This window comes from Sminthopsis crassicaudata, chromosome 1 (assembly GCF_048593235.1).
Source record: "Sminthopsis crassicaudata isolate SCR6 chromosome 1, ASM4859323v1, whole genome shotgun sequence".
Taxonomy (NCBI): Eukaryota; Metazoa; Chordata; class Mammalia; order Dasyuromorphia; family Dasyuridae; genus Sminthopsis; species Sminthopsis crassicaudata.
In genome coordinates, this window is record NC_133617.1 from 753,527,022 (window position 1) to 753,550,748 (window position 23,727).

General features: G+C 40.6%; 1 protein-coding gene across 4 annotated transcripts in view; it reads right to left on the reverse strand.

Annotated features, from left to right (window-relative positions):
* The window catches only part of SEPTIN7 (septin 7), a 68,939-nt gene extending 45,574 nt beyond the window's left edge, over positions 1-23,365 (reverse strand). The window contains exon 1 of one of the 4 annotated variants that reach the window (XM_074284536.1): positions 23,199-23,365. The gene's annotated coding sequence lies outside the window, so the exon portion shown is untranslated. Of the gene's footprint in view, positions 1-23,188 lie in introns of all 4 variants that reach the window. The other 3 variants (XM_074284537.1, XM_074284534.1, XM_074284539.1) reach the window with 3 other exon arrangements.
* Positions 23,366-23,727: the final 362 nt, after the last annotated feature.

Genomic DNA, 23,727 nt, shown 5'->3' on the forward strand with positions numbered 1-23,727 from the left:
AGATGTGGGACTATATCTAGACATTATGCCTGGCCACTGAATTCTATTCATGCAGCTTAGAAAGGACCACATCAGATTGCCTTCAAGTTTTGACCTACAATACATACCTTACAACTCAGTAACATCCCCATTTTTTTAAGTTTACTCATCCCCACCTCACCCTCACCCATCCAATCCAAGCAGTGGCCAGGTCCTGTCAATTCCATCTCCAGAATTTATCTATATCCTTATCTTCACTCAGAGAGTCACCTACCCTCTCCTAGGCCTTTTTAAGAGATCTCTGTTTTCCATGTTTCCTCAGAAACTTGGCCCCCTCCTTGGTTATCTATGGTACTCCAGGTTCTACTTCTACAGTAACCATCATCGAGGAAAACAAACTCACTGTAGAATGAGCCACCATCCCCATTTCTAGAGGAAGAGTTAAGGTATATAGGGGATAATAAAAATACATTCATTTTCTTTCTCTGGCTCTGGCTCTCCCTCCATTAACTGCCACTGACAAGCAGGCTGCAAAGCTAAAGTATCATTCCTCAGACCAACAAGCCTGCCCCTTTCTTCATCTTTCTTCCAAAAGAGCAAATTTTATGGAGATAGCCGTGACAACTAGTGCTTCAGCAATTCCAGCCTCCTTAGAGCTACAAGCTACTGAAGATGAAAAAAAGAAAGTTCTTGCCACTAAAGTCCTTGGAGCATCAGAAACAGATACTCTTTGACACATAACCATCTGCTTTGCGGTTGCGCTCAGCTCACTGGGCCTTGCCATCTGGCTTGCTAGGTCTCCCCCCTATTAGAACATGAGCTCCTTGAGAGCAGGCTGTCTTGCCTTTGCATTTGCATCCCTAGCACTGGAGCACAGTGTTTTCTATGTACTAAACACTTATGAAATATTCTTTCCGTCGTACATCTATTCGCACCTCTTCTGGAGTTACTAAGACAATCTTCCCAAAGCAGAGCTCAGGCTCAGGGTTCACCGCCTTGGTTTGGTTAAAAAAATTTCCATCTTGCCTCTTGGATAAAGTCTAAATTCTTCTACTTGGAAATCTTGCTCCAGGTTACCTTTCATATAGCAAAGGCTAACACTTGTGTGTACGAGTTGGTGGGGATTATTTTTCAGGCATGCATGGGCTGGACAAGATGGCTTCTGAGATGCCTTCCAATTCTAAAATTCTATGAATTCCAAGCTTATATCACATTACTCCCTTCCATGCACTCCATGTCTCAGCCCAAAGGGCCTATTGGCTGATTCCAAAACTTGGCAGGCCATCTCTCCATCTGTCCCTCATACCTGGAACGCCCACCCTCTCTTCTCTCTGCCTCGTAGACTGCTTGTCTTCAAGGCTCAGCTCTGGGGTCTCTTCCTAAGAAAAGCCCTTCCCAATAACCCTAGCCGTTCGTGCTCTTTGCATTCACTGGCCCTTCATCTATTCCCATGACATCATACATTCATCTTTCTCTCCAGCTCCAAGTAAAACAAACTCCCGAAGGGAGGGGCAATTTTTCATCACTGCATTCCAAGGCCCAACAGCACCACGGCACATAAGTAAGATTGTATAACAGTTTATCAAAGAAAAAAGAGAAAGAGACTGAAATGTATGTTCTACCACTTCCAACTTCACTTTCACACTAAAATCTTGTCTTACACACAGGCAGAACTGACACACTCTTACATATAGCTTAGAAGCAAGCTGAGGAATTTCATCATTTAGATTTTTTTAATAGTTCAAATATATCGTGCCTTTTAAAATATCCAGATTCACTCTCACAAGAGCACCAACATCTTATAAAACTAAAGTGATATCCTGAGTAATTTCATTTAGATTGAGCTCATGTTTGTGGTGAAAGTTTTTTTTCCTGCCCCTCCTAGCTGAGAAGAGGAGGGGGAATGCTGCCCTAGAAAGATTGTGAACTTTTCAATTCAACAACTTATTAAGTCCCTATTATGTGCAAGGCAACATAGAAGTTCTGAATGTTTACTCTCATTCCTATTTTTCAAAACTAAATCCGGGGGGCAGCTAGACATAAGAGCACCAGCCCTGAAGTCAGGAGGACCTGAGTTCAAATTTGACCTCAGATACTTAACACTTCCTACCTGTGTGACAATTCACTTACCCACAATTGCCTCAGCAAAAAAACCCAAAAAAACAAAAACAAAAACAAAAAAACAAACCAAAAAACCTACCTAAATCTGAATGTCTGAATTTTGTGTATGAAGTTATTTTCCCATTAAATTTGTATTAGAAGGCAGGCCTTTTAGACCATGAGATTTTTTTTTTTTCTGCTTTGAAGCCTGATGAATTTTCCAAATCTAGTCTGTTTTTTTTTTTTTAGCAGTTTCTGAGATGATATTCTTAGAAACAATTATGTATTATTTTCCTGTCTCTACATACTAATAGCATAACTACATATCAATATATTTTGACTAAATTTCTTTATAAAAAAAAAAAAAAAACAACTTAAGCCCTTCTCCTGTCAAGTAGATTCACCTTTCTAAAAATTTTCCTATGAAAAACTTCCAATTATCCTGCTCATGAATCATTTTCACTGTGCTAGTCTAAGATTTTTCTGGCATCACGAAAAGGGTACTGAATTGTGGCAGCCCTTTTTGTAGTGGCTAGAAACTGGAAAATGAATGGATGCCCATCAATTGGAGAATGGCTGGGTAAATTGTGGTATATGAATGTTATTGAATATTATTGTTCTGTAAGAAATGACCAGCAGGATGATTTCAGAAAGGCCTGGAGAGACTTACAGGATGCTGAGTGAAATGAGCAGGACCAGGAGATCACTATACACCTCAACAAAGATACTGTATGAGGATGTATTCTGATTGAAGTGGATATCTTCAACATAAAGAAGATCTAATTCACTTCCAGTTGATCAAGGATGGACAGAAACAGCTACACCCAGAGAAGGAACACTGGGAGATGAGTGTGGATCACAACATAGCATTTCCACTCCTGTTATTGTCCGCTTGCATTTCTGTTTTCTTTCTAAGGTTATTTTTACCTTACTTCTAAATCAGATACAAGATAACTGTATAAATATCTAAATCTATGTCTATATCTATCTACATAAAATAAAATAAGCAAAAAAGAAAGAAAGAAAAAGTTACTGAAGTTAGGGGACCCAGGTTCAAATTCTATCCCCTCCCTATAGACTACTTGGTCACTTGTTTCCACCATCTCCTTGAATGAACCTCCTATACAGGAAGATGCTGTGTAAATCCACAAAAGATTGCATCAATGCAGTATAAACTGCCTCACTTTGAAAAAAGTATGGGTACTTGAAGGCTATGCTACTGGAGCACAAGCTATGCCAGGTCCTACCATGCTAACTAAGACTTCAGGAGAGCCAGAGAAGTGTGGGGAAAGACTATGGGAGAAGGGTATAAATTGAATTAGAAAAGGAACTATGTAGGTAATTTAAATAGGTAAGGGCTTGTGAAAAAAGTCAAGGGCTGCATACAAGAGAAATCTAATTCTAAGAAATCCCTAAATTTAGGAGATATAGCACTAAATATATGAAGTGATTTTAAGATCATCACTTTTATTACATTGGCACAATCCAATCAAACCCACTGACTAGCTTTCTGGTTAAGTCATTTTTAAAATTCCTTTTTAAAGTATTTTGTAATTGTAATTATTTTAAGGATATATTAGATGTTCCATATACATTGTTAGTCCCAAATATTTTTCAGTTATTTTAAATTATGCTTCTTATCTAACCTTTCTCTTTTAAAATACCCATTATTAAAGCAAATAGTGGAGATCTTCCTGGATATAGTGTAGTAGATATACTACAATCTTTTTTATTCACTTCTAGTTTATGTTACTGAAAACATAAACGCAAAGTTCTGGTTCTTCATTTTTCTTGACCTTACTACTACTATTGACACAGCTTTTTATCCCCTCCTCCAAAATACTCTCATCCACTTTAGCTTAAGACCCTCATTTTTCCTGGTTTTCCTCTTTATCTGTTTGATCATTCCATTCCTTCTCAATCTCTTGTGCTTCTGCCTCCTGCATCATCTTTTTTTTTTTTTTTTGACTGATGATCAAGTCTTTGCATTACATTATCTCTAAACACAGCATGCATATAAGTTGAATGACCTATTATGTGTCTGAAGATAACTCTATATCTGTATGATTAGTGTATTTTAATTTACATATGAGATAAATGCCTAGAGAGACAGATAAACAGAACTAAATATCCAGCTTGCTCTTCTCTCCAAAATCCATACTAAATGCTTGCTGGACAGCTCCACCCAAGTCACTCAGGCATCTCACAATCAGTATGTGCAAAGCAAAACAATAATCTTTTCCCAGAAACTTCACAAGGTCTCTACTTACCTAGGCACATCCTTAGATCATTTATCTGGTTTCTGACTGGTGTCTCAACTCTCCACTCCCTCCTTCATCAGCTACCAAATTAAGTCTGTTAAGTTCTCCCTGGCCATGTCCCCAACAACAAGTAATGGAAAAATTCATAAAGGAGGCAGGAGGCAGTGCCTGAGCAGTACCACTGAGGAAGATGGAAGAGACAGAATAATTTGTTTGGAAAAGAACAAGAAAGTCAGGACATAAAAAGAGTAGAAGAGAATAAAATGAAACAATGTGAGAAGTTTGAATCAAAATGTAAAAAGCTTAAATGGAAAAAAGAATGGCTCTCTTCTCCTAGAAGCAACAGAAAGCCAATAAAGTTTCATGAGCACAGGAAGGCCAAGATAAGACCCATACTTTAAGAAAATCAATTTGGCCTTGTCTAGGCTACACAGGAGAAGAGCATGGAGGCAGAGAAACCAATTACTAAAGGCCCGAAGGAGGGTGATGGCTGTGTGTTAAGTGGAGAAAGGGGAATTAAGAGACCAACAACTGTCTGTCCTGGGGTGGGGCAAGAAAAGGGATCTGGGTGATTGACAGGAAGGCTGCTCCTAAGGTCCCATCCAGCTCTCCAATTCTATAACTAGAAGAATTGTGTACTCTCAAAAGAAACAGGAATAAAAAGCAAGGGAAAGTTAATAACTTCCCATTTGGATAGGCTCAGTATTTCACTTTTCTATGAACAAATATCCTTCAAAGGAATGTAAACTCCTTGAGGGCAGAAACCTTTTCTTGCCTTAGTTCCCACTGCATTTATCCAGATAAAGTGAGAAAGGTGTAGAACAGGGACTAATGAACAAGTTTGGATTCCTCTTGTCCGATTTTCTCTGGTCACCTTCCCACTTTCTAGAATTCTATCTGACTTCATGCTGTGCCTACAATTCTGGGACTAAAGCTTATATAAGGAAAGTGGTGGGGATACAAAGCAGAAACTGCCTCTGAACCACAATTCACACACTGTAGCGAGCTGTCGTCTCCAGAGCTGCTGGATCGCTCTCTGGGAAGAGATCTGCTGTGTCTACTCAAATCTCTCAGACAGATTCTTCTTCCTGTAGTGAACCGTTGTCTCCAGGTAGTTGCTGTTAACTCTTGTCCAGAGAAGTGACTTCCCTTCCTGCAGAAAGCCCCGTCAAGCCTGATGCAATGCAGAGTCTCCTTCTATCTCTGGGAGTCCTCTCTTTTATTCTCCCAGAGAATGGGCGTGGGATAATGCAAGGGCTTCTGGGAAGAACCACCTCAGCCAATGAGCCTGCTCCTTCCATCAAGTCAACCTGAGTTCTCACCTTGTAATTGTCCAACCTGAATTCTCACCTTGTCACTATCCAGACAACCCGAGTTCTCACCTAGTAATCCCAACATCACACTATGGGAGAGACAATAAGAACATACATTAAATACATCCAGATTATGTACCCAACAGGGAAGTCAGAATACTCCCCGTTCCTCCTTCAGTAGCACCAATACATTTGATCTAAGCCTCCATCTCCCACTTAAAAAGAATGTCCCACACTAATACATTGTTGGTGGAGTTGTGAAATGATGTAACCATTCTGGAGAACAATTTGGAACTATTACCAAAGGGCTATAAAATTCTTTGACCCAACAGTGCCAGTATCCCAAGAGATCATAAAAGCAGGAAAAGGACCCACATGTGCAAAAATGTTTGTAGTAATTCTCTTTGTGGTGGCAAAGAATTGGAAAAATGAATTCCCCATCAAACAGTTGAATAAGTTAGGATATATGAAAATAATGGAATATTATTCTATAAGAAGAGAAGAGGCTAATTTTAGAAAGGCCTAGAGGGATTTACATGAACTGATCTTGAGCAAAACAAGCAGAACCAGGAAAACATTGTACACAGTAACAGCAAGATTGTGCTATGTTTAACTATGACAGATTTGGTTCTTCTCTGTGCTTCAGGGATCCAAGGCAATCCCAAGAAATTTTGCAAGGAAAACGCCATGTAAATCAACATATACTATGTTCATTTTTTTTCCCTTTTTCTTTTTGGTTCTGATTTTTCTATTCCAAAAAAGAAAGAAAAAAGAAAAGAAAAGAAAAGAAAAGAAAAGAAAAGAAAAGAAAAGAAAAGAAAAGAAAAGAAAAGAAAAGAAAAGAAAAGAAAAGAAAAGAAAAGAAAAGAAAAAAAAGAGTTTTTACATGCAACTGAGGAAAATAAAATTAAAAAAGAAAGAAAGAAAGAAAGAAAGAAAGAAAGAAAGAAAGAAAGAAAGAAAGAAAGAAAGAAAGAAAGAAAGAAAGAAAGAAAGAAAGAAAGAAAGAAAGAAAGAAAGAAAGAAAGGATGTCCCAGAGACACCTTCATATCCTTCAAAACCTTTCCCCAATTGGCTTCAGGTCTCCCCTCCCTAACTCTCCACCCATAGCAGCTTTCTGCTCCCATCACCTATCTTCTCTCTCTCCCACTACCATATCCAATCAATTAACAATAATGTTGTTTCCCTCCTCTGAAATTGCCATTGGTACAAGCCTTCAACACCTCCTGTCTATGGGTTGGTGTGTCTCCCTATTCCAAACCATTTTTTACTCTAATGTCAACTTGATCTTCATAAAATGACAGTCTGACTCATATCACCCCTTAGTCAAGAAACTCCAGTGGCTCCCTATTACCTCCAGGATCAAAACCAAAATATTCTGGTGTACTCAAAGCCCTTCACAGCTTGGTCCCTTCCTACCTTTTCAGGCTTTTCACCTAACTCCTCTCCATGTACTCTGTAGTCCAGTGACACAGGCCTCCCCATCTATCCCTCCTGACTGGGCACTCTTCCTCCTTATCTCTATCTCCTGGCTTCCTAATGCCTTACCTGAGACTGCCCCCAATATATCCTGTATATATTTTGTTCTTATATAGTTGTTTACCTGTTGTCTTCCCCATTAAACTGTTGAGTTCCTTGAGAGGATGGATTGGTTTTTTGCCTCTCTTAGCCCAGTGTCAGACAGAATAGCTGAGTAACTGACTGGATATTAAACAGTTCCCTGTTTGGTCTCCCTCCCCTCATCAATCCTGGGCCTTGTATGCACTCCCTCATTACTTCTGCTTTTTGGAATCACTGACTTTCTGCAAGTATCATCTTTGCTGTAAAACTTTTATTAATTCTCACCCCATTCCCCTAAATGCCCTCCCTCTAATAACCACACTATATTCAGTAGAAAGAATAGGAGAAGGGGACCTAAAGCAGTAGTGGTGTCAAACTCAAAATTCCCCTTGGGGGTTGGGGGGAAGATTGGCTTAAAAACACAAATTAGTGTCATCTATGTTACATTGTTTTTTAATGTTATTATGTTAAAATTTCCCCAATGACATTTGAATCTGGGTCTGGCTACACAAGAGTGTTTTGTCCCTGCATGCTACTTGCAATTAACTGGTTTCACCTCAGATGCCTCTGACCTAGAGTCCTGAGCTGTTACAGAATACACCCAACGTTAGGGAGTTAGGACATGACTGATCCAGCAAGGGAGAATGAGAAGCTGTCAAACAGCTAGGAGATGAGTATCACAAGTCAAACAGGAATGATCAGGAATACAGCAATAGGGTTAGACACAACAGAGTGATGAGATCAGAGAGAATAGGCTAACACCTGTAACAAATACAAGATCATTGTTAACTGTGGAAAGAGAAACAACAAATGAATTACAATGTTGGAAACAAGATTGCAAAAAGCTGGTGAAAAGATAGTCAAAAGACAACTTTCTCTACAAGTTTGGTTGAGGAAAAAAAAGGCAAAATCTAAGACAGCTTGAGAGAATGATTTAGCAAGAGTTTAAAGATGGAGATCTGGATGTAATAGTAGGCAGCAAATAAGGAATACCAGTTTTAAAAATGGTTGAAATTTCAATGGAGAGAGATTATGATTAAGGGAATAATCTCTAAGAAGATAGAATACAAGCAAAAGCACATGAAGAGAGTTGGTTACATGAAGAAATGGGTCACCTCATTATTAGGGATATGATTCAAGGGAAGCAGTCACTTCACCCTGTTTGCCTCAGTGTCCTCATCTGTAAAATGACCTGCAGAAGGAAAGGGCCACTCACTCTAGGATTTTTGCCAAGGAAGTGCAAGATGGCTTGGAGCAGAAGGGAGCACAGAAGAGATTTCAAAGGTGGAATCAGCAGGGTTGGCAACTGATTTGATGTGGGGGAGCAGAGGAAGCTGCAGGGAAGGAGGAAAGTCAAGCAGGACTCTTGGGTGGTAAGCCTGGGTGATGCCCTTGACACTAAATAAGGAAGAGCAAAGGGCATCAGGAGAAAGACACAAAGTTTGCCATGGGATGTCCAGTCTGAACCGCAAAAACAAGAGCCAAGGTCAGGAGAGGTCAGAATTCCCAGATGAGGCAATACAGAGATTAAAGAGTGCCTGAGCCTAGAGACTGAAGGAGATACACAGCCAAGGACTGAGGAAGAATGTTCAGAACAAAGAGCAGGAGAACCAGAAGAGAGCAGCAGCAGGAAAGCCTCGAGCACCATCCTAAACGGTGGGGGCCAAGAAAGAGGAAGACGAAGGCCCCAAAGAGCCCCCTGGTAAGACCCAAAAGCAGCTTCAGTAAAATGGTAAGGCAGAGGGAGTGGAGAGCTAGTTCCCCGGGGCCTGAGGTCAAACCATGTCACCTTAGGGCCCCATCCAATGCCAGTTCTGCTGCCTAAACTGAGGCTTGAGGATCCAGACAAGGAGCTTTCTTATTAATGAAATCATCAGCCCAGTCCCATCTCATCTCACAACATGGAGAAGGAACAATATCATGCAGAATTGTAGGATTTTTATGTGGGAATATTTTTTGTTTGTTTAAAGTTCTGAATTGTCTCCCTCCTTCCCTATCCTACACTAGAGCAAGCCACCATTGAATAGATGAATGGACAAACAGAAAATTGTATTATGTTTGCTTTTCTCTAGAAGTTGATAGCATTTTCCTTTATAGGTTTCTCTGTAGCCGACTTGAATATTTATAATATTCAAAAGAATTGTATTTCTCAGTTGTTCTTTGAACAATCTTGCTATTACTGTATGCAACATTCTTAGCTTGGCTCATTTCATTCTTCATTATTTTATGCAAGTCTTTCCATGTTTTTCCAAAACCAACCTGCTTGTCATTTTTCATAGCATAACCACATACCGTACATACCACATATCACAATCATATCCCACAACTTGTTCAGTCATTCCCCAAAGGGCAGGCATTCCCCTCAAATTCCAACACCACAAAGAGAACTGCTATAGTTAAAAACATATAGGTTCTTTTCTTTTTCCCTAATCAACTTGAAAAATAAAACTAACAGTGGAATTGTTGGATCAAATACATAGAGTTTTATAATTTAGGGGACATAATTCTAGATTGCTCTCCAAAATGGTTGGATCAATTCCTAATTCCACCAAAAACATATTAGGTATCCCAATTTTCCCACAGATGCTTCGACATTCTGATAGGTGTGAGATATCTCAAAATTGTTTTAATTTTTATTTCTCAAATCAATGATTTGGAGTATTTTTTTCCCATAGGGCTTTTTCTTCATTGATTCAATGATTTATTCATTGAATAATTTCCTATTCATATCTTTGATTAAATGTCAATGAGAGAGTGACACATTTTTGTAAATTTGATAGTTTTTCTATATATATCTGATATAAGATCTTTATCCATGAAATGTCATCTATAAAATTTCCCAAATTTTCTGCTTTCTTTCTAATCTTGGCTACATTGCTTTTATTTGTATAAAACCTCTTCAATTTAATGTTATCAAAATTATCAATTTTACAATTCACAAAATACTCTCTACCTCTTATTTGTTCATAAATTCTACTCCTTTTCAAAAGTCTGAGCTAATATGTTCCATATTCTTCTAATCTTTTTATGAGATCTCCCTTTATAAGTAGGGCATGTATCCATTTATGACCTTATCTTGATAAAGGGTATAAGATATTGGTCTATAAGTTCTGCCAGTCTGTTTTCCAATTCCTTTTTTTTTTTTTAACTACATAGTGAATTCTTATTCCAAAAGTTTAAATCTTTACATTTATCAAATACATCAAATACAATCCCCTTTCCTTTTCTTGGACAGTATCAGATAGTTACCATCTTATAATATATTTAAGATCTGCCACTGCAAAATCTCCTTCCTTGACATTTTTTCATGAATTCCTTTACTATTCTTGTTATTTTGTTATTTCAAATGAATCATTATTATTCTAGTTCAATTCAATAATTTTGGTAATTGATTTGGGAAAGCATTAAATAGATTGGTTTATATATAATTATCATTTTTTAATATTGGTCCTACAAACATAATTAATTTTTCCAATTATTTAAATTTGGCTTTAATTGTATAAAACATCTCCCTTAAGGCTTTCCAAGTATGCCCCCCCCCAAAAAAAGCTTTATTACCTCAATGCCCAGATTCCTTCCATTTCTTTTTTTTTTTCCTCTCTCTTATTGCTATTGCTATCATTAATATGGAAGAAAATAATAATGGTAGATGGGCATCTTTGTTTCACTTCTGATTTTACTGGGAAGGTTTCTAGCTTATCCCACTAACAGATAATGCTCACTGATGATAGGTAGCTGGTTCTTATCGTTTCAAGAAAAAAATATTCACACCTGTTTTCAAGTGTTTTTAATAGGAATGAGTGTTGTATTTTGTCAAAAGTTTTTTCTGCATTTATTGACATAATTATGACATGTTACTGATATAATCAACTATATTAACATTTTATGTTAAAGCATCCCTGCATTTCTGGTATAAATCCCACTTGGTCACAATGTAAAAATTTTTGTGATCATTGTTGTAGTCTCCTAGCTCCTATTTGTTAATGACAACTTTTTCTATCCTCACAAAATGTGAAAATTAACCTGAATGACATCATCAAGGCACCTAATTCTTGACTTGGATCTAATCATCTATCTATCAATTTATCTATCTTTATGTTCTAGTTTACTGTACAGAATATAAGCTCCTCTAGGGCAGAGACAATTTTGTTTCCTTTTTAACTTTGCACCTCAGGGATCACACACAGTAAATGCTCAATAAATGCTTCTATATACAGTTTTCCCTGGGGCTTTTCAACTGTTTTTAGTCTAGACCTGTGTACTCATCCATATGGGAACCTGCAGATGTGGAAACTCCCTCCATTGATTCACATTCATGGTGTGATAACTCCATGGTAAGTCATGATGATTTGATACCCTAAACGTTTTCAGTGATCTATTACAAAGCCTGCTGAGGTCAGAGGCAAGCCTGACAATCTCTAGCTTTGCACAATCCTCACTTTTCTCCTTGAAGATATCAAACATAGGGCAACAAATTGAAGATGACTTCAAGTCTATACAAAGAAGTTAAAATTCTGTGCAGGATGAAACCTTGGAAACATTTACATTTTTAAAAAGTATTTCTATTCAAAATGATTTAAAATGAAAAAAGGTTGGTACCTTAAGTAATAAGCTTCAGTTATACAGAAAATTCACTTATGTGAACAGTTTTTTTTTCCCCTTCTGTCAGCTGTGGTCAAAATGAACCTTGCTCAAGCCACAAGCAACAATTTCTCTGGGGGAGAGAGAACTGAGGAACTCAGAATGCCAAATGAGCAAACTTTTTTTAACTTTATTTTTACTATTTTATTATCTTAGTATTTTTACTATTTGTTATTTATTTATATATAAAAAATATAGTATTTATTAATTTTTAGTATTTATTATCTTAGTATTTTCTTTCGTCACATGGCTAATACAGACATCTTGCATTTCACTTGTATGATTCTTCTCAAGGAAAAGAGAGAGAATTTGGAACTCAAAAAAATGTTAAATGATTCTTAAAAATTGTTTTACATGTAATTAGAAAATATTTCTATATAAATGAAACCAATAAAAATTATTTTATTTTCCTTTTCTTTTTTTAAATTTTTAATAATTTTTATTTTCAAAATACATGCAAAGACATTGCAAAACCTAGTGTTCCAAATTTTTCTTCCTCCTCTACCTCCCCCTTCCCTAGACAGTAAGTAATCCAATATAGATTGAACACATGTGATTCTTCTCAACTTATTTCCACATTTATCAGGATGCACAATAAAAATCATATCAAGAAGGGGCAAAAAAAAAAAAAAAAAAAAAAAAAAAAAGCAAACAAAAAAAAAGATGAAAATACTATGTAGTGATCCACTCAGTCTCCATTGTCCTCTCTCTAGATGCAGAGGGCTCTCTCCATCACAAATCTATTGAATCCCCTTACAGTTGACAAGAGCCATATCCATCAGAATTGATCCTCGTATAATCTTGCTGTTGCTGTATATAATGATATCCTGGTTCTGCTCATTTCATTTAGCATCAGTTCATGTAGATCTATCTCTTCAGGCCTCTCTGAAATCATCCTGCTGATCATTTCTTACAGAATAATATTCCATTACATTCATATAGTATAACTTATTCAGCCATTTCCCAAATGACAATCAGAACTCATGTTCCGATTCTTTGCCACCACAAATAGAGCTGCTACAAACATTTTTGCACATGTGGGTCCTTTTCTCTCTTTGGGATACAGGCCCAATAGAGATACTGCAGGATCAAAGAGTATGCAGTTTGATAGCCCTTTGAACATAGTTCCAAATTGCTCTCCAGAATGGTTGGATCAGTTCACAACTCAAACAATGTATTAGTATCCTAGTTTTCCCACATCTCCTCCAACATTTATCATTAACTTTTCCTATCTTCGCAACCAATATGAGGTATGTACTAGTACCTCAGAGAAAAAATTATTTAAAAACAAAACAAAACAATCTCTTTTGATCTCAGTTTTCACCCTGTGCTAGACATTGATTCTAATAGAAAAAATGAGAATCCTTGCTCTGATATATCTGAGCTCTCCATCTTCCTTCAGCTCTTGACAAGCAAGTCCAATGGCTGGGATTTCCCTCCCTTTCAGTTTTATTTTAAATGGCTACAACAGTGATTCACTTTAAAATGCTAACTATGCCCCTAAGCTCTCTGTAATAGAAAGAAACCTAACCACCAAAAGAGGAACTTTTTCACAAGTTTTAAATATGTGAATTATCTCTTTGACTCATCTGTGACACCTATCTCACAGAGATGCTGGGAAGAAAAAAGCTCAAGACACAGCCAGCAGAACATTGTACACAGCAACAAGAAGATTGTGATAGACTTAGCTCTTCTCAGCAATGCAGTAATCCAAGGCAATTCCAATAAACTTTGGATGGAAAATGCCATCTGCATCCAGAGAGAGAACTATGGAGACTGGATGTGGATGACAGTATATCATTTTTACTTTTTTTGTCTGCGTGCTTTTCCTTTCTCATATTTTTTCTCTTCTGATTTTTCTTTTACAACATGACAAATATGGAAATATATTTTAAATGATTATACAAGTATAACCTATATCAGACTGTTTGCTGTCATCGGGGGAGAGGAAGGAGAAAAAAATTTGGAACTCAAAAATCTTACAAAAATGAATGTTTAAAATTGTTTTTACATGTAATTGAAAAAAGAAAATACCATTGAGAAAAAAAAGGCTCGGGAACCTCACACTACACAAATGAATTTTGCTTATTTTAAAACAGTTAATGCTACAAGTTGTTACAAAACCAAATCTATACTGTTTGACCCAATGATTCCACTAGTATAGAGTTACTGGAGGAAAGGGCCTACAAATCTCTAGTTACTTTGTTACTCCATCATTGGAAACTACCAATAAGTGCCAGATTAAAGAACAGCTGAATACGTTGTTACACCTCACACTGAGATTGACAAAGGAGTCCTAAACATGGGCTGCATAAGACAAAGATTCCTGGCATGAAGCCGAGTGGGGCCAGCTAACTTAGGCAGTGACACTGGCTGTAGAAAAGAAAAGCTCAAGAGGTCAAAGAAGCAAATTTATTCTCAATTGTGTCAAAAATATTTTACTCTTTACATCAAAATGTGCCTCTCTTTAGATTTAATTTTAAATTGGCTCCAACTCCATTTTAAATGTTTTTTTTTTAATTTTAAATAAAAATTATTTTGACAGTCACTGCTCTGAAATGCAAACTGAAAGTAAAGTTCTAGCAAAGGTAATGAAACTGATGAACTCACTTTGCCACAGTCTGAGGGCAGCAGAATCCAGCTCTCAAAGGATGGCCCCCACCCGCCGGACCCCATTCTCTAGTATCCCAGCCTCCCTTGATGCGCCCTCCTAGCCAGCCTCTCCTTCTGCCCCTCCCCCAACAGCCGAGGCAGATTTACACCCAAATTTACTAGGGTAAAACATCATTTTCACTCACTGTGCAGCACCCATTTCCTAACTAGCTGGTGGTTTAGGTCAAACAGAAACAGAAACTCTTACACTAAGGTCCTTATTTTTCAACATCTGTCAGATATGGCCTCGCTGACTGATCCAGGGTCACCCAGCCAGCAGGTGTCAGACAAGAGGTCAGTCAGAGCATTCTGACAGCAGCACCTGCATGTCACAGGCCACAGATTTAGAAATGGAGGGGGCCTCCAATGAGACCCAGAGTGGTCCAAGGAGCAGAGTTATGATGACCCCCAACAGCCATGCAGACTCCCACAGAGAACAGGGTCCCAGAAGCTCACTGGCCTTCAGAAATTACAGACACCCAAGGAAGGAAGAAGAGGAAATTAGGGCCAGGACCAACATTGGCCATTGAAAAGGCTAGATCACTGGGGCCGGCCCTCACCCAATAAAGGCAGAAAAACTGCTGTTGCTGTTGTCAGTAATTTTCATTCCTGCCCCACTTTTTGTGACCCCACTTGGGGATTTCTTGGCAGAGATGCTGCCATATTTTGACATTTCCTTCTTCAGCTCATTTTTTAAAATAATGGCTTTTTATTTTCAACATACATGCAAAGATAGTTTTCAACATTCACCTTTGCAAAAACCTTTTGTTCCAAAGTTTTTCTCCCTTTCCACCCACCCTCTCCCCCAGACAGCAAGTAATCCAATATGTTAAACATGTTCAATTCTTTTACACATATTTCTACTTATTTTGCTGCACAAGAAAAATCAGATCACAAAGGAAAAAAATAGAGAAACAAAAAACGAACAACAAAGAAGTAAAAATCCTATGTTGTGATCCAGCTTCAGTCCCCACAGCCCTCTCTCTGCGTGCAGATGGTTCTGTGTCACAAGTCTATTGGAACTGACCTAAATCACCTGGCTGTTGAAAAGAGCCACATCCATCAGAACTGATCATCAGATAATTTTCTTATTGCCATGTATAATGATTAAATGTTTCTACTCATTTCCCTTAGCATCAGTTCCTATAAGTTTCTCCAGGTTTCTCTGAAATCACCTTGCTGATTGTTTCTTATACAACAATAATACTCCATAACATTCATATACCATAACTTATTCAGCTATTTCCCAAATGATGGGCATACATTCAGTTCCTTGCTACTACAAAAAGGGCTTCCAGCTCACTTTAAAGATAGGGAAAGTGAGAGAAACAGAATGAAGGCCCACACAGCTAGTAAATATCTTAAGGCCAGATTTGAACCCTGACATTCTAACCACTGGGCCACCTAGCTGCTCCTACAAAAAAAAAGCCCAGTTTTTAAAAGAACAAAAATGATACTGCAAGTTAAGGCCACTTTAGTCAGCATTAGAACAGGAGTCCCCAAAGTTGCTCCCTCACATTCTACCTTAGTCACCAGTCTAGAAAATTCAACTCACCCCAAAGTGGGGGAAGGCAGTGAATTAACTTTGGAGCCAGGAGTAATGTTAAGTACATCAAATATGCCCACTCTCTCTATATCCAGTCTGGCCTAGGATCTCATAGACAATGTCCTTGAACTATCAATTTAGGTCAAAGACTGGATGTCATCTTTGCCACCATTTTTCTATCTTATTCCCTCCTTCTCAGGGATTGATAAACCAGTATCATTACATTTTATCCTCTGGAGGGCATGACAACATATACCACCTTATTATTCCCCTCAAAATCTATGGGTGAGCTATAGGCTGGCCATGTTGAAAATCCCTTCCCTGACCATCTTACCACACTATGAGCTGTCTCACCCATCCATGTCAGTTCCAATTCCACTCTTCCTTATCCTTCCAATGAACCTTTGTTAAATTACCCTTCATGTTAGACTTGGGTCTTCCCCCCACAAATTACTTAGCATACATATATTTTACTATGTACTTGTTGTTTCTTTCCAATTGCCTAAATAGTAGTGATACTAACAGTACTAAAGATACAAAGAAAAAACATAGTTTTCATTCCCAAGCTCACAATTTAATGGGGGAGAAAATATGCAAAACAACAATGTGTGAACAAACTCCAGATAGAACAAAACTAAAGACAATCTAAAGAAAGCATTAGCATGAATCTGGGGTAGGATGGGAGAAAAATCATTTGATCTTTGGATCCCCAAAACCTAGTATGCAGTCAATGTATACTGAATGCCTGCTGTTACATCAACCCTGGCCACAAGACTAGTCTACCTTTCTCAAATATGTATTTAATATCATCATTTACAACACATTCAAAATACACAGGATCAGAGATCAGAAGGTATAGGCTAATTTTTATGCCAACTTGTCTATTAATTTTTTTAATCTCTCCCTTGCTAAAGGGCAGGGGTTAAGCTGAGGTTATACTTTTAAAAACTGATAGGCTTTAGTTTAATTTTGTCAAAGCCACAACATATAAATAGCATGGCATTATAAAATTAAGCGATTTAAATTAAAATATCAATATTTTAAGTTTTAGGCTAAACTAAAAAGTAAAGAAAATGTAATTTATAAAAAAAAAAATATTAATCCAAGAATCACCAAAGAAAGGAACCTCAAGAGTCAGATCTCTAAATGACCAGAAATATCCCCCAAAATCTCCCTATTAAAGGAACATCCTGCTTCTCTAAATGACGGGACAGTTTTTTAATAGAGAGCCCAATAGGTACTTTTCTGGTTGCTTCTTCTTGTTGCTTCTAATGACCAAGAGCTTACTTCCCAAATCAACTCATTCCAGCTTCTATATAGCACCACTGAACTAATGTGTAGTTTTTTTCTTCATTAACATCAAGCTATAATCTGCTTCAAACTTTCTTATCTTCTAGGGCAAAACAAAATTTAAACCCTTTCCTACACAATAGCCTTTTAAACTAACAATTGAAATCATAAATCCTCAGCTTGAAAACTAAAATATAGTCTGGGAGAATTGAGGTTTAACGTCATTTTATGAACATACAACCTAAATGAACATATTAAAGACAAAAGGTCACACATTTCCTTGTGTAGCTCTGTAGATAGGGATGAGTTTGTGATGAAAAAATTCCAGAAGATGGGAAACTGCCCAGAACATTAAAAAAGTGTTCATTGTGCACAGAATTAAAACTTTTTTTTTGCACAAACAAAATCAATGCAGCTTTAAAGAAAAAAAAATATATATATATATATATATATTTAATATTTTTATTAATGTTTCTTATTTTAAAAATAAAAGAAAAATAAAACATTTTTTAAAAAGAAAATTTCTAAGAAAAAATACTCCAGGTAGGTCCTTCCAGCTGATATGTATATGGCAGCTCTCCAGTCCTTTACTCATCTTAGATGTCCTATAAAGGAATCTGGTTAGGGCAACTAGGTGGCGCAGTGGATAGAGCACCAGCCCTGAAGTCAGGAGGACTTGAGTTCAAATATGGTCTTAGACACAATACTTCCTAGCTATGTGATCCTGGGCAAGTCACTTAACTCCAATTGCCTCAACCAAAAAAAAAGAAAGAAAAGAAAAACTAAAGGAATCTAGTTTAGTATCCCCCATAAATATGGGGCCCAGAAATAAAAGAGCAAGGAACAGAAACAAGACTTCATTCTGCGGTGCCTCTTCTACAATGAGTACAGCCTAAATTCTGGATCAGCTTTCATGTTTACATTAGATCTACACTGACATATGCTGAAATGCTATCTAGACACCCCTTTCCTCCTATATAAAGAAAGGTGATGTTTTTCTAAAGCCATGAGTAGGACATTCTATTTTTCTGTATTAAATATCACCTTACTAGACTCCTCTTTCTAACCCATTGAAATCTCTGGATCTTATCATCTGATGTGCTAGCTCATTCCCTTTCCAGTTTACTAACATCTGAAAATCTGTCTTCTATGCCTTCAGTCATCGATACCAAGTACTGAACAGTAGTACAGGACCAAGGACAGGTCCTTGTGATACTCCCCTGGACAGCTGCAATCAGGCTGATGAATGGTGCTGTCCTCTAAATTAGTGGAGTCAAACTATAATAGAAACCATATATAAAGATCCCTGCAGGCCAAATACTGGCTTAGAAAACTATGTATTAACATTATTTGTGTTCTACTTTATTTTTAATTATCTTGTCAAATATCTCCTAATTACATCATAATCTGGTTCTGGCTACACTTGGAAGCGTTACAGCTGGTAGGCCACATATGTGATATCTTTGGCCTAACTCATAGGTCTCCCATTCTGACCAAAAAAGGGTCACAAAACTGTCAATAAGCCTCGCTGAAATCCAGGATCACTCTGTTCAGTATTCCCCTGATCTACAAGAATAAGGGAGATCAAAAAAGTAACTAAAATTAGTGATCTAGTCTTTGATGAATTCATGATGAATCTTTAATAATAACCATTTCATTTTAAATAGCCATTTAAATTAGCTATTATTCAAAGACAGTATAGTAATATTCATATAAATATTGCATATAAATGTTAACTTTCTATAAATATACTGACATTTATCTTCTCCAGACTTATTTCATTGGTATAAGGAATTTCTAATGGGGAAATTCCCAATACCAATGCAAATCAGCAAATTTGAGAAGAGAAGGAACCTTACCCTGGGATCCCAAAGCTTGATAGCAGCAGGAGTCCACTCTAAGCCTTCCTTCCAAGGAGGACCGCTTTCATCCACTACTCTACACCAACTGGCTGCCTCACACATACTACCCTTACTGTTTCAAAACCCAAAATTTTTTAAATGGGCAAATATCTGAATGGATTTAAATGAGATATCAAAATGCAGATAAGAGCCAATAGGCTACACTAGTCATTTCACTGAAATATTCACATTCTCCACAAATTAGAGAAGGAAACAAATGGAAAATTGCAAAGTACCTACTATGTGCAAAGCTCTGTGCTAAACATTGAGAATAAAAAAAAAAAAAAAAAAAAAAGACAGGTGGTATTCACATACTAATGAGAAGAGCCTTGCCTGAGACCAGACTAAGTCAAAGAGAGAGGCCTTGCCTTTGAGGCTGGCTCTCCAGGCATGAGACCATGAGGCTGAACTTTAATTATGTCTAATGTTGTTAATGTGGGTACTTCCTCCCAAAACAACAGATCACACAGACCTTCTACTACCTTATCCATGTCTTCAAAAAGTCATCAATGGATAGCCAAGCAGGTTAAATACAATGCCTGCCTGACTTTTGAGCTGGCTGGGCTTCAAACACACACAAAATGATACCTCCTCCATCCATACCTCATACTTAAATGGGTCCAAGGACCAGTCAGCCTTCTTGCCTCACTGAGAAAACCTTTATGAGAACTCAGCTAGCTAGCAAATCATTTTTTTTTTTAAATGACTAAATCTGTTAAGAGAAAAAACTGCAATTGGTTAAAAATAGACCACCACCTTAAATGAGAATTCCAGAGGTCATGCCACATACTATGTAATATCTTAGAAGATACATCACAATCCAAGGTGAGACTATCTAGTAAGTGGAGTTAAAAGCAGTATATATTAAGACGGACAACAGGCTGTGCTGTGTAACAGCACAGAAAACGGTCTTTCAGTGGAAAAATGTTTATTTTGAGCCCAGTACATGCGCAGGGCTATACAAAAATGGCAAGGCCCGAAGCGTGGGAGAGATTAGACCAAAGTGAGGCAACATCAGGTGCTCTAAGCAGCCCACAGTGGTTTACAGGAAGTGCTCCAAAGCTTCAGAGAACAGGCAGGAGGGGCCAGGAGATGCATCATGAAGGATGAACAGGTTTTGCTAATGGGGAGAACACAGTTCAAGGCAGAGAGTGGTACAGACAGCTCCACAAAAGGCAGAACCATGCAGTGTAGAGGTCAGGGACAGATCAGGGAGAGCCTTGAATGACAAATTCAAAAAATGGACTCTACTCTGTGGATCTTACATCTCGGAACAGCATCTCCAGAAGCTGGTGTAGTGTGAGAGCCAAAGACCAGAAGCAGGAAGACTAGTCCATGTACTCCCCACGGATCCTCCCAAAGCATAAATCTGATCACTGCCCCTCTCCCCCAGTGGCTCCCTATTACCTCAAGGAATAAACATCAAATCCTCTGGCTTCTCCAGCCTTTCCTAGCTTCCCAATCTTTTCTGCTCTACACCTACCAATCTCAGGACACTGTCCTTCTGGCTGTTCCTCCCTCAGGATGGGCCATTTTCGAACCCTCCCTCCCTCCCCTCTGCTGACTCTGAGCTTCCTGTCAGTAACTCAGCTCAAATAGTAAAGGTCTTGCCCTCCAGTTCTGTCCAACCCCAGGCCTCACTGGGTAGCACAGCAGAGAAGAGGGCTGGGCCTGGAGTCAGTCAGAGGTTCAGATCCTGCTTCAGACAATTACTGCAAGTCATTGACACTGTCTCTCCATAATCGGTAAAGGATCATCACAGCTCCTGCCTCCTGGGATTGTTGTGAGGATCCAAGGAGATAATTTCAGTTTGTCCTGCTTACTATAGCCTTGTCCCTTCGGACTTTCAGCTCCTCGAAAGCAGGACCCTGGCTCAGGACTCTTTACATCAGCACTTAGCACCGTGCCTGGCTCACAGAAGGCATTCATTTTTATAGGCTCAAGTTTGTGGTGATGAGGGCTCACGCTGGGGGATATGGAGTAAAAACGAAACATGACATCTCCAAAAGAAGGGGTCCCCTGACCCCTGACCTAGCCCATCCATCCAATCCCCACGAGCAATGTCGGTCTGTGTCTGCCCGAAGGCCTCTCTCTACCAAGAATCCAAAAGCCGCCTGGTAAAATCTTCAAAGTAAACATCTCAACTGTGTTTCCCAACATATTAATACTCTTATTCTTTGGCAAATCAATATTCAGATGTTGAACTTCAGCTATTTAGTAATCTCTTGCATCCTATCACATCCAGTTCTTCTGGCCCCTGCTATCCATCACTCCTTTCACACAGGAGCCTTCCCCCAGATCTCCCTTCTATGATGGGCAAGCTAATCTTACAAACGGCTGCTCCCTGTTTTGTTACTGATACTTCACAGCCTGCTTGTGCCCACCACAGGCCCCCGCTTGTGCTTTGGACAACCTTAAAGTTCAATTCTTCAAAATGTGCTATTCCATGTGTGCAGATGAGCCTTTCAGCACACTACAAACCGAACGCTGCTATCCCCATGAAAAACACAATTTACATTTTCCACATCACAGTGGGCTTCCTTACAGATCTTTGGTCACTTAGAAGGTGACGTCCAAAGGTATTCAGTGCTGACCCTGAGTTTCGGGAAGGGGGATGGAGAATGGAAGCTCTTTGAAGAAGACAGTTTTGCCTTTGATTTCCCAGCACATGGAGCTTGCTTAATAAATGAAAGGAAATTGCTGAGACTCTGCAGAGCAGGGGCTTCCAGGCTGAGGTCTCTCAATGTGCTGTGCAAATATTCTGAAGCCTCTAACTCACTAGCATTAGTTTCCTTTGTAAAAGGACGCCTTTTATTAAAAACCACTGCGCTGAGAAGGGGTCCGAGGGCTGCCCCGGAGCTCACCAGGAGCAGGCGGGGCTGAGGCTGCAGAATCAGGGGAAGGAACTCGACTCCGAGAGGGCCGATTCCAGGTCTGCCAGAGCTGTCACAGGGAGGGGGAGTTTTCCTACAGGATTCCCGGGGGAGGAACCACTGCCCCAGGCTGGTGTGCAGAGCTGCTGGCTATTGGGGCGGGGGGTTGCACTAGATTCGGGGACCCCGGTTTTGGGGACACCCCGTCCTCAGCCCAGCTCGGTGTGCGCGCCTGCACTGTGCTCTCCACTGCATTTCTGCCAGCTCCCTCCCAGCAAAGACCCTCTGGGGCAAAGGCGGCGGGCGAGGCCGCAGAAGCCACAATGTGTAAATCCTGTGACCACCACGAGGGGCACACAGTAGGCGCCGCATAAATGCTTCTCCCCCTTCAGGATGCCTCCTCTACGTAACCTTTGCATCCGTTTCCCCGCTCCTAGTCAGGTCGACCATAACGAATTAAGGACGTTCCCGGGCCCGGGCCCAACAAAAAGCGCTCTGTAAAGCGGGATGTGCCCGATGGGGGGCTCACGGCCGGCCCCCCGCGGCCCCCGCACCAGCTGGCGGGATCGGGGCTCGCTTCCTGCCTCCCTCCGCCCTCCCCGCCCCCACCCCCTCCACCCCCTCCTCCTCTCCGGGCTCCAGTGGCCTCCCGCGGCGCCGGCCCGGAGTTCAAGTGCTGCCAGGGCTCGGCCGCCCCCCGCCAGGGCCGCGGGGGGCCTCGGGCTCTCCCGGGCTCTCCCCGAGCTCTCCCGGGTTCTCGCAGGCGCTGCGGCCGCAGCCCGCGGCCTGTCCCGGGCGCGATTGCGGCCTCTGAGGCGCCCGGCAGGGGGCTGCCTCCGCCCCACCCCCCGGGGTCCAGGAGGAAACTGAGGCGGGGGCCGCGGGGTGGGGGTGGGGAGGAGCGAGCCCAGGGGTCCGGCCCAGCCCGGGCCTGCCGCCGCCGCCGCCTCTCCGGGCTCCCCTCAAACTGTCACGGCCGCCCCCGCCCCCGGCCCGCCTGGCCGCCCCCGCGTCCCGCGCCGCCACTGCCTCCCCCGGGCCTTGGGGGGCCAGTCCGCGCCGGGCCGGGGCAGAGACTCACCCATGGCGCCGCCGCCGCAGCCGCCGCCGCTCCTCTCCTCAGCCGCTCGCTCACTGACCGACATCCCCTCCCCCGGCGAGGCCGCCCGCCCGCCCGCCGATTCTCCAACGCCGCCTGCGCAGCTGACGCAGCGTAGTCTCGTGCCGCTCCACGGTGCCTACGTACGCCGCTTCGACCCCTCCGCCGTCCGCGCCCCGCCCTCCAAGCGGCGCGCCCGGACCGCTCTCGCGAGAGCACCAGACGGCACCCCCGCCCCAAAGGCCGAGCCGACCATGGCGCAACCGGCCGTCGGCAGCCATCTTGCAGTCGGGCAGACGGGAAGCTTCGGGGGTCCCTGAGTACCCGAACCTCCCGGAGAGATTCGGCAACGCATTCTGGTCGTAATGAGCGCGCTCGCCTGAAGCGGCTGAGGTTCTTGAGGCTCCCCTTGGAGTTCAGGAGATGGCCAGGGAAGGCGGGAGGGTGCGGCTCCTGCCCATAACAAAGATGGCCGTCTAAAAGGCACGTCCGGTCCTCGACCTGAGCGTCT